General features: G+C 45.4%; 1 long non-coding RNA gene across 1 annotated transcript; it reads left to right on the top strand.

The window, feature by feature from the left end:
• Positions 1-437: 437 nt before the first annotated feature.
• LOC120727363 lies at positions 438-9,751 on the top strand. Its single transcript, XR_005694505.1, has 3 exons — positions 438-475; positions 9,285-9,609; positions 9,704-9,751. It is a non-coding gene; the product is annotated as an uncharacterized LOC120727363 (long non-coding RNA).
• Positions 9,752-10,295: the final 544 nt, after the last annotated feature.

The following is a 10,295-nucleotide window of genomic DNA, read 5'->3' as shown; positions in this document are numbered from 1 at the left end:
CTGGTGTGTTCTAGTGTTTGCAGTAAGATGTTGTGGTCTACATTGAGGTCTAACAGAACAAGCACAGAAATAAGTCCTCTGTAACAGGTCATAAGGAGAACATTAGTAACTTCGCTACAGCTCATGTTGTGCTTTGTTGTCCTCTCAGTCCCCTGGGTGGGGGTGGATTCAGGGGTGGAGTCTGTCCAGCTGATCTGCAAAACCACAGTTTGTCTGCCTAAAGATGCTAAAGTGGAGTGGAAGGATGCAAACAACAGGAAGGTCCACGTGTATGAGAACGGCTCTGACCAGCCTGAAGAACAGGACGATAAATACAAGAACCGAACAAAGATGAAGAGAAACTTACTGGAACCTGGAGACCTCAGTCTGACCCTGAAACACCCCACAGATGGAGACAACTCCACCTACACCTGCACCGTCTACAGCAGGGAGGGAAACATCCTGATGGAGAAACAAGTGGAGCTGAAAGTCAGAGGTCAGTGCTGTAGATACAGGTCCAAGGTCAGAGGTCAGACTCATGATGGTGGTTCAGTCTCAGTGGCTCCATCCAATAATGTTACAGTGTTAGCATGTCTGATGTTTGTGGCTGTTTTGGTTTTTCTTTGATTTCCAGCCAAATGTAAAAGCTTCAGCAGATGAACTGTAGGAGCAAAGTTCATGTGTGAGACTTCATCTGAAAGGTAACATCTTCTAGTTTCTGAACATGTGTTTGTTTAGCATGTGGCTAAAACACAGGCTAAGCTAAGTCAGCTCAAATCTCAGTAAAAACCTTCTTTGGTCCTCATCTATAATCAGTCATATCTGAGTCACAATAACTAGAAGATGATTTCTAGCAGAAGTGTGAACATCTCCACATCCTTTCTCCATGTTATCATCCAAAGCTGTGTGAAGTTTCAGAGCTCTGCAGCTAACAGAGACTTTCAGTTTGCTGCTCTCTTCCTCTGACAGCTCCATTCTTAGGGAGCGTTAGTTCTCTGTTTCACTTTATTCCACTTATTCAGTCTGATGTTCTCTGATCTGTTTCTCTTGTTTAGTGTCTTCAATGCTGCCAGTGCCTCTCTTTGCTGTAACCAACCTTTCTCTTTATTTCTGAGCTTTTTAAGGACTTTAACTGATGCATCAACCTTTGAAAATGGAAAGAAATCAGTCAGATTCATGGCTGCATCACAGTGTCACATGTAGTTCTCCACATCAGCTGGATTATAACTATAGCAGCAAACAGCAGCTGATGCACAAATCTTTGTCTGTGTGAATAAAGTTGGATCAGTTCAAACAGTTTGTTGCTCTGCTTGAAAGCAGCAGTTTTTCTAATGCACCACCTTCATGTTTCCTTCATATTTGAATCCCCCTGTAGATGCTGACAGGTAACCATGTCACACAGAGCTCAAGCCTTTGAATCCAGCTGTGACTGTTGAGTTTCTATTGAATGGACTTTTTCAAATCCAGCTGTAGGCCTGTGTTTGTGAGCTCATTAACAGCTGTTTGTTTAGAGAGACGTGGTCCTCACAGGACAGCCACTACAAACATATGATTTTATAGAATATGATGCATTACTGCAGATTCAACACAATAGAAAGGATTTGAAATGAGCTCAGCCTTAAACATGTGCAGCAGTAATATTGATCCACAGACACTGATGGGAACATTTTTCTGCACAATAAGTACTTTGACTTTTCATACTTTATGTACAATTTGCCAGTACTGCAGTTTAGTGTGTAGTGAGGTGTTTTCATGGTGTTTTCTTGGTGCTTTTACTAAAGGAAGGCTTCTATCAAATTCTTCCACATGTTGTCAAACTGAGCTGTGTGATGAAGTGAGTGTGACAGAAACACTCAGACTGTGTTTCTCTGCTTCATCAAGTCAAATCTGGTCCTCAGAGACTGAATAAAGTCCTGTCCCACTAACAGCAGCTCCAACAGTCTGTTCACTGCTTTCTTCCTGTCAGTCTTCATCTTTCTGCTGCGTCTCCTCTTCACACTGACCACTTTCTATCTAACAGTGAGCTCCCAGTGAAGCAGCAGCATTCAGCCTGTTAGAGGCAACACAAATGTCTCCATCCAAGCTCATGTTGTGCTTTGTTGTCCTCTCAGTCCCCCAGGTGGAGGTGGATTCAGGGGTGGAGTCTGTCCAGCTGCCCTTCAAAACCACACTTCACCTGCCTGAAGATGCTAAAGTGGAGTGGATGGACAATTACTACAACAGGAAGGTCCACGTGTATGAGAACGGCTCTGACCAGCCTGAAGAACAGCACCAGGTTTACAGAGACCGAACGAAGATGAATGAAGACCTGCTGAAAACTGGAGACCTCAGTCTGACCCTGAAACACCCCACAGACTGGGACATAGACACCTACACCTGCACCGTCTACAGCAGGGAGGGAAACATCCTGCTGAAGAGAAAGGTGGAGCTGAAAGTCAGAGGTCAGTGCTGTAGATACAGGTCAAAGGTCAGAGGTCATGTAGGAGTTTGTTCTCTAAAAGCTTTTAGTTTGAATCTATTTTCAGTTCATTCAAATAAAATAAATTCTTTGATGTTTTGATCTAAAAGCCAAAAATGTCAGGCGGAGCAACTGTGTGTTTAAATGAACTAAGAAGACCATTAAAATGATCCTACCTTCAAAATAAAAGCCTCTGGCATGATGTGAGTTTGGATCAAATCAATAGTTTTGTTAGTTTAGTCCAAATCAATGTAAATGTATAAATATCAATAGTTTTACAGCTGCTGAGATCATTCAAACACTTTGATCCAGTCATTTGGATGTTGTCACATGTCAGGGTGGAGCAGCCATAAATACGAGGCTTTTATTGTGAAAATGCTGAGTGTGATGATCCAGAGGAGCCCATGGGGTGTTTGTGGCTGGATGCAAAGGTTTGTAGCTCTCCTTGTAAAGAGAAACAGCTTGAAGCTACAGAGGAGCGTCTGCAGAAGAAGACAGGGGAAAGAGGAAGAAGCTGAGGCCGCTGGAGAAAAGACAGGAAAAGGAAATCAGCTTCATTTGTTGGAGGCCGTTTGTTCATCACACTGAAATATTCCCACTTTAGAGACAGGAAACAAAGTGAAGTGTGGATTGATGTTTGTCTCCATGATTTGGGCCCTGGAGTCATTTCTTCATCTCCCACTTTAAGACATATTAATGTCAGCCTCACACGTCCCACAGTGGACACATTTCTATTTCTAGATGATATTTGGAGGATGCTCATGTGTTTCTCTGCTGTCACAGCTCTTTGTGATATTTGAGCGCAGCTGTAATGTTTGTGTGGTTAAAGCCACCAGACTCCACTGACAAAAACTCTCATTTTAGCCGGAGAACACGGGGCTGCTGTGGGACTTTGTGTTTGCAAAGGTTTCTATTGGAGGCATGTTTGCCTTTATTATATAGGTGCAGAGAGTAGACAGGAAAGTGGGGAGAGAGTGAGGGACACACAGGCACCTGTAGTAAGCCCCGCCTTCAGCCCACCTGCTCAGCCAGGTGAGCTATAGCGCTGCTTTAACATGTTGGTGTGATTGAGAGTGAATGAAAGTGAGTGATGGAGGCAGCAGGAAACTAACAGGCTGTTTGTTCTGAGAGGTCACATGACTGTTGTTCTCAGCAGAGTCTGATGATTTGATGAGACCATGAGAGCGGCTTCAGTTCCTCATCAGAAAGAGTCTGACAGAAGCTCCTCCCTCTGTACCCCAGTAGACTTCTATTAGACTGCTCCAGATTCCTGAGAGTTCACACAGAAAACTTTACAAACAGCCAAAGAAAAACTATTGAAAAGCTTCAAGATCACAAAGAGCTCTTTCACAGCACATATGAGCCATTAAGAAGTGCACATTTGTGTTTCCCACAGTCCATCATCCAATAATATCAAAGGACAAACTGTGAGGTAAAAAGCCTTCAGCTCTTTTTGAAGGAAGCAAAAAGACTTTGGTCCTGAGAGATGGTTCAAAACACAACTCAGACCTACCAAAGTATTATTTGTGCCAAACACATGAAGCCTTCAACTTTGTATGTGTCCAGTCAGTGTGGCAATAGAAGTCACTGTGAGGATTTTCAATGTGCTGTCAAAGAGCATCCAAACAATCAGGTGAGGATGAAGAGAATTAGTGTGGATGGACAGAAAATCCATATCCAGTGTGATTTAGGAGCAGCTCATATATAATGAGTGAAATGAAAGAAGAGCACAGACAGGAAGAACATGAGTGAGCAGACATTTTGGAGCTGCTGATCCACACAGGGCTGGATGGAAGGAGTGGGAGTCCATGATGGCTCAAAGTCTCTGATCTAACTGTTCCTGAGCCTCTCCCCCTGCCTCCTCTTTGGATCTTCTCCTCCTCTTCTTCCTTATCTGCCTCCTCCACCACTGCTCTCTCCTCCCTCATCTCCTCCTCAGCTGAACTGAAGTCAGGGCTGTAACATGAGGAAACGTGCAGAAATGACTGAGTCAGCATGTTGTTGAAGTGAGTTGAGTGATGGTGAGCAGATTAGATGTGCGAGCCTCCCTGTAGAGAAAAGCAGATCTTCTCCAGAGTTTCCCACCTCATGTTTTCCTGTGTCACAGCTGATTGTCACATCCTGGCTGTCACTAAATGAGTGGTCCAAAGGTGGAAGGAGGAGCACAGTTAGATTGTTCACCTCCTAACCTGTGAAATCAACCAGCTGAATGAAAAACACTGTGATCCTATGAGCTGCTATCAGGGCTGCTCCATTCTCAGGATTCTCATCTGGATGATTGAAGCAGATTATTGATGAAGTCAGCAAACAGCTTTCAAAATGGCTCTTTTTCCAGGGGAACTCCCTGAAATGTAAATCTCATTGGAATGAAGAAGAAGTCCAAAGGCGTGGTTAGGCCCAGACTTGTGGCTGTTTTCAATGTAAAGCCCATGTTGCAGGCAGCTGCTGCTCCTTACTGGCCCACAGCCTCCACTGATGGATGTGTCAGCTCACTTGTACTGTAGCCACGGGGAGAGCGATGGTGAAGCTGACAAGCAGAGGTGTAGTGCTATTTGTTGAAGTAGCCCAGCTGTGCCATGGAAGCACAAGTTTCCAGAGATGATTGGACTGTGAGCAGAAATGATCCATGTTGGACTGAATTGAAGAACAGATCATAAAGTCCTCTGTGTGCCCAGCCCGTCTGTCTGAGCATCTTCATCAGTGTGCAGCTGATCTACAGCTAATGTGCTGATTGATGAGCAGCCTGTTCATGGTGATGATGAGAAACAGATTGGATTCAAAGCACAAATGAGTGAAAAAGGAGCAGCAGCCATGATAGAGCGAGTCCTCTGCTGACAGAAATAGTGGAGTGAAGGATTTGTGCAGCGTTTCTCTGTGAAAACAGCTGATTCAGATCAATGAGAGGAGGATGAAGGAGAAGCAGCATGTTTCTGATAGAAGCATCACTGCTGTGCTACAAACTGCTGGGACTGTGTGTGAATGTGTGACGGCTCAGCTGGAGGCAGGATTGGTCCAGAGGAGAGCTGCTTTATTCCAGACTAACTCTTCTAGAAAGCTGACATCTGTGTGGAACAGCTGACCTGCACCATGTGGAAAAGAACAGCAACATGATTCAGCGTCAGATCCCGACACATCCACGGATTCATCCCGTTACAGGAACTGTGCCACACGTGGCCTCTGTTTGTTCTGCATTGATGCTGCAGGGATTTCTTCAAGTCACTATAATATAGTGTCAGATGGACACATGAAGCTAACACGGCACATCTTTGTGAGTCTGCAGCATGTTGACACACATGTCAGTGTTGTACAGATCTGAGAGCAGCACAAACAAACTCCATCAAAGTGATTTGTGCTGTTGCAGAGCTGTGTGACTGCATTTGTCTTCATTATGGACACATTTCTACAAATGGGACTAAACATGTGACCCTCTGCACATCCATGGCTCAACAGTGCACCCATTGGCTGGATGCAGCTTGTATTGTGGCTCCTCCCCCTTAGCTTTGAGACGTCCAATCAGCAACTGGTCCTGATAACATCTCCCCTCTCCTTCCACATACATGAAGACTGCTAGAAGCAGCTATCAGCCACATCAGGCTCACATCATGCTTGCTATTAACATGCTGCAGTCTGCAGTAAACTCCCTGCCACAAAGCTTTGAGTCTCCTCCAAATGCACCTGTAACAAGGTCACCTGCAGAAATAACTGTGTCCACGGGCAGAGTCACCAACACTCTGCACCAGAGCTAAACCTGCTTTGGAGCTAAAAAGCTGCTGTCAGGGTTTCCTGCAGAGCTTCAAATGTGGAGACTGAAAGCTGTGGACAGTTTCTGTTGGCTGGATTATTTCATATGTGTTTGTTTCACTTTCAAAGTAAAGTGTTGGAATAAATCAGGTGTGTGACGCACACTTTACTGCAGATTGTTCTCAATGTAACACAAACAGCAATCAGAATGTGATTGATCCTGATGTGCTTGTTGCTTCTAGCAGTGTTGATGTATTTGCACAGAGAGGGGGAGATGTTATCAGAGTGTGTAAGTGATCAGATCTGATGCTGAATCATGTTCATGTACAGTCAGCTGATCCTCACAGTTCAGTTTGTAATCATGCAGCTCTCCTCTGATAAATCCTGAGCTCCACCTGAGTCTCAGTCCTCAGGACCTCACACAGTCCCAGCAGCTTCTATCAGCAGAGTTCTCCCTGATATCACAAACATATTGATCCTCCTTCAGCCTCCTCTCATTCATCTGTTTCCACAGAGAAACTCATCAGTGAAACCTGAGCTTACTGTGGATTATTCTGGTGGCTCCATCACTCTCTGCCTCACACGCACTGCTGCTTTCCTCTGATTGGCTGCTCTGACAGAGTCATGATTGGCTGCATGTTTGTATAGAAAGCAGCACGTTGCTGGTAGATCAGCCATCAGCTCATGTTTGTGACTGCAGCATGGCACCAGTTTGCTCCTCGTGTTTCAGTCCCAGACTGACCTGCAGCTCTTTAGTAAATTCAGACAGCAGCTTTGTAACTGTTAGTAAATCTGACCATGAATATCATTATGACACCTCTGACCACTCATTCTGTCTTTATTGGCTTTCATACATGAAACACGCTTAAAGTCACCATTGAATCTAAACTGGATGAAAGCAGCTGTGAGTCACTGCAGCAGCTCTGTGCCAACAACCAACCAACACCTGGGTGGAGTCCCAGCTGAAGCTGAGAGATACTCAGAGATCAGAGACAGAAGCAGCTGTATGGAAGCGTTCTACAGGACGGCGTACACAAAGCTGATGTTACTGATGTCTCCTAGATAGATCTCATGGACCAAAGGCTCTCTGTGTCATCTTGGCTCCAGCTGAACTAAACTGAGAGTGAATTTGGGCTTTCAGGGAGGGGTGAAAGCAGAGCGCTGTAAAGGAAAGGGCTGTGATTGGTTCATAACACGTCAATGAGAAGAAAGGAAAGCTTCAGAGCAACATGAATGAAACAAAGTGTTTTGATGACGACTGAAAGCCAAAACTGTCCCTGAAATCAGAATCCAGTTCATCTCCAGCCCTGTCAGCAGTTCCAGCTGTAGTGCTGTTACAATAATAGTCATCACTTCTAGTTTCACAGCAGCAAACTGGGAACATTCAGCGTCTCAAAGATTGACCTGTTAGCACCTGCAGACATTGTTGAGCTGGCTCTGCTGATCTTGTCAAATTCAGGTTTCATCATGTTTCTGTTCAAAACATCAAATCAAGCTGATGGGAAGTTGTAAAATCCTTCAGAATAAAAGCCTGACTATTCAGAGCTCCAACATTAAGAAGAGCAAAGTGAACAAGGTGGATGGAGGCAGCAGAGAAAAACTGTAGGGGTGGAGCTGAATGCTTCATCAGTGAGATGATGCAGCAGATTTCCTCCACCTTGCACAAACTGTCCTGTTAGTTTATTATGACTGGAACATCCAAAATGTCTCCAGAGGCTCCGAGTCCAGCTGAACATGTATTAGTGTTTAGAGTGGAACTGAGGTGATAGGGACTAGGACCTGGGGACGTCAGTCTAGGTGACGGAGTGGTCAGCAGGTGTGGGCAGGTGTGGGCAGGTGTGGACAGGTACTTGATGGAGTGTTCCTGCTGGACTCCATATGATATGTTAGCAGAGAGGATCTGGCTCCTGATTGGTTGAAGTTGAGCCCATCTGCTGCAGAAAGATGCCTCCTGTCCCAGAAAACATTGAAGTTGTCTCTAAAGCCCAGGCTGTGGGAGTCACACACAGAGGAGAGCCAGGTGTGGAGGCCGAGCAGCCGCCAAAACGCCCCACGGCCACAGGTGGGAGTGGGGCCGCAGATACAAACACTACGGTGGGCTTGTTTCACAGCCTCACAAAGACACACAAAGTCCAGTTTGAGGAAGTGGGAGCGCTGTTTGGAGTCCGGTTGGTGCCCATGTGGATAAGGATGGTGTCGGCCTCCGGACGGGATCGTATTCTGCCAGGAAACTTGTCTAAAGTCTCCCAGAGCATCGGGCCGGGGAAAAGACAGAGCGTACGCCTCCTTTATTGTGAAATTCCTCACCATGGTAACTGAACACATCAGCTGGTCTGCAGCAGGTTCAGAGTTTGAGGCTCAAAGTGTCCCATTTTCACTGATTGTTTCCCGACGACATGCTTCAAGTGTGATATGGATCCTCTGCTGAAGGAATCTGCTTTCTATCCACAACCTGTTGATCCGTGTCTGACTAACAGCAGCGCAGGAAGCCCTGCAGTTACAGAGAAACTGTCTGAGTCGCATTGTTGCTGCAGTTTACCTGCAACTGCTGTGAAGAAAAAGTCTCACTGTGTTTGTGTTTGGTCCTAATCTGCTGCCCTGTCTGTTTGACATGCTGGATTTCCAGCTGATAGATGACAGATTAGAAACTGATCAGTCTATTGATCACACAATATTCCATCAATAGAATTGATTTGACTTTGATTTGTGTAACAAAGTGATTTCCACGTCTCCTTCATGATGTGACAGTGTCAGAGCTGAATGCACTTGTAGAGTATCATGTTTTTATGGCTCACATTTAAAGTGTTGCAGCTCTAATGTACAGCTGTCATATTAGAAATAGAAGCAGCTCTGATTTTAGTGCTCAAAGAAATCTATGAAGTGATGAATTCACACATGAACAGTTTTCTGCAGCGTTCCTCTCGGCCTTATTTGCAGCTCCACTCTGTTTTTTGCTCTGATAATTATTTCTCTCCATGAGCTGTTTCTCTGCCTGAAGGAGGCGCCACTCCATCGCTTCATTTAGTGCAGAACAAGAGTCACATGATGCTGCTCTGAACACCAATCACACTTTGTACAGCTCATGTTGTGTTTGTTGTCCTCTCAGTGTGTCAGTGGAGGTGGAGGAGGGGGCGGAGTCTGTCCAGCTGCCCTTCAACACCACACAAAACCTGCCTGAAGATACTAAAGTGGAGTGGTGGGAGGTGGGTTCATACAACATGGTGCACGTGTATGAGAACGGCTCTGACAGCCTCACAAACAGCACCAGGTTTACAGAGACCGAACGAAGATGAATGAAGACCTGCTGAAAACTGGAGACCTCAGTCTGACCCTGAAACAGCCCACAGAGAGAGACAGTGGGAGATATGACTGTGGACTGTACAACAGGAACAGCTGCTTCAGAACAAAAAAAGTGCTGCTCAAAGTCAAAGGTTTGTTTGTCTGTCTGTGTGTGTGTGTGTGTGTGTGTGTGTGTGTGTGTGTGTGTGTGTGTGTGTCTCTGACTGTCTTGTGTCTCCTCTGCAGGGAGAGTTCAGGTCCAGGATCAAACAGGGGACATCAGGAACAGAAGCAGCTCCATTGATCCGACTCCTCTGATGGCTGATCAATCAGTTTGATCTGTGTGTTCTTTGATTATTGATCAGTGATGTCAGAGTGGAGTCAGTGTGATGTTGTTGTTGTGTGTTTGAGACTTTTAGTGTCCATGAAGGTCTCTGCTGCCGTAGATCCTCTGAACTGTGACAGAGGTCTCACTCTGGAGGAAACTCTCAGCACTTTCCAGCAGCTCCTCCATCATGGAGGACGTTCCCTCACTGTAACAGGTGGAGGAGAGAGGAGAGGAAGCACAGGTGGATCCTCTGAGGAAGAGGAGCGTTCCTACAACCACATGATCACATGACCAGAGGACAAGCATGTGCAGAAACACATTAAAGTCAGCCTGTAAACACGTTTGTGTAAATTCTAGTCGTGTTTTTCTGTCACATTCAAATAAAAGCAGAGAAAGCAGAACAAATGCTGAAGCTGTCTGTGTGAAATAAAGGAGTTAAAGTACTCACACACACACACACACACACACACACACACTCTCACACACACACACACACACACACACACACAC

Source organism: Simochromis diagramma, unplaced genomic scaffold (assembly GCF_900408965.1).
Source record: "Simochromis diagramma unplaced genomic scaffold, fSimDia1.1 OVJJ01000777.1, whole genome shotgun sequence".
NCBI lineage: Eukaryota > Metazoa > Chordata > Actinopteri > Cichliformes > Cichlidae > Simochromis > Simochromis diagramma.
The sequence above is the reverse complement of the archived record's forward strand: the minus strand, read 5'-3'. Positions and strand labels throughout refer to the sequence as shown.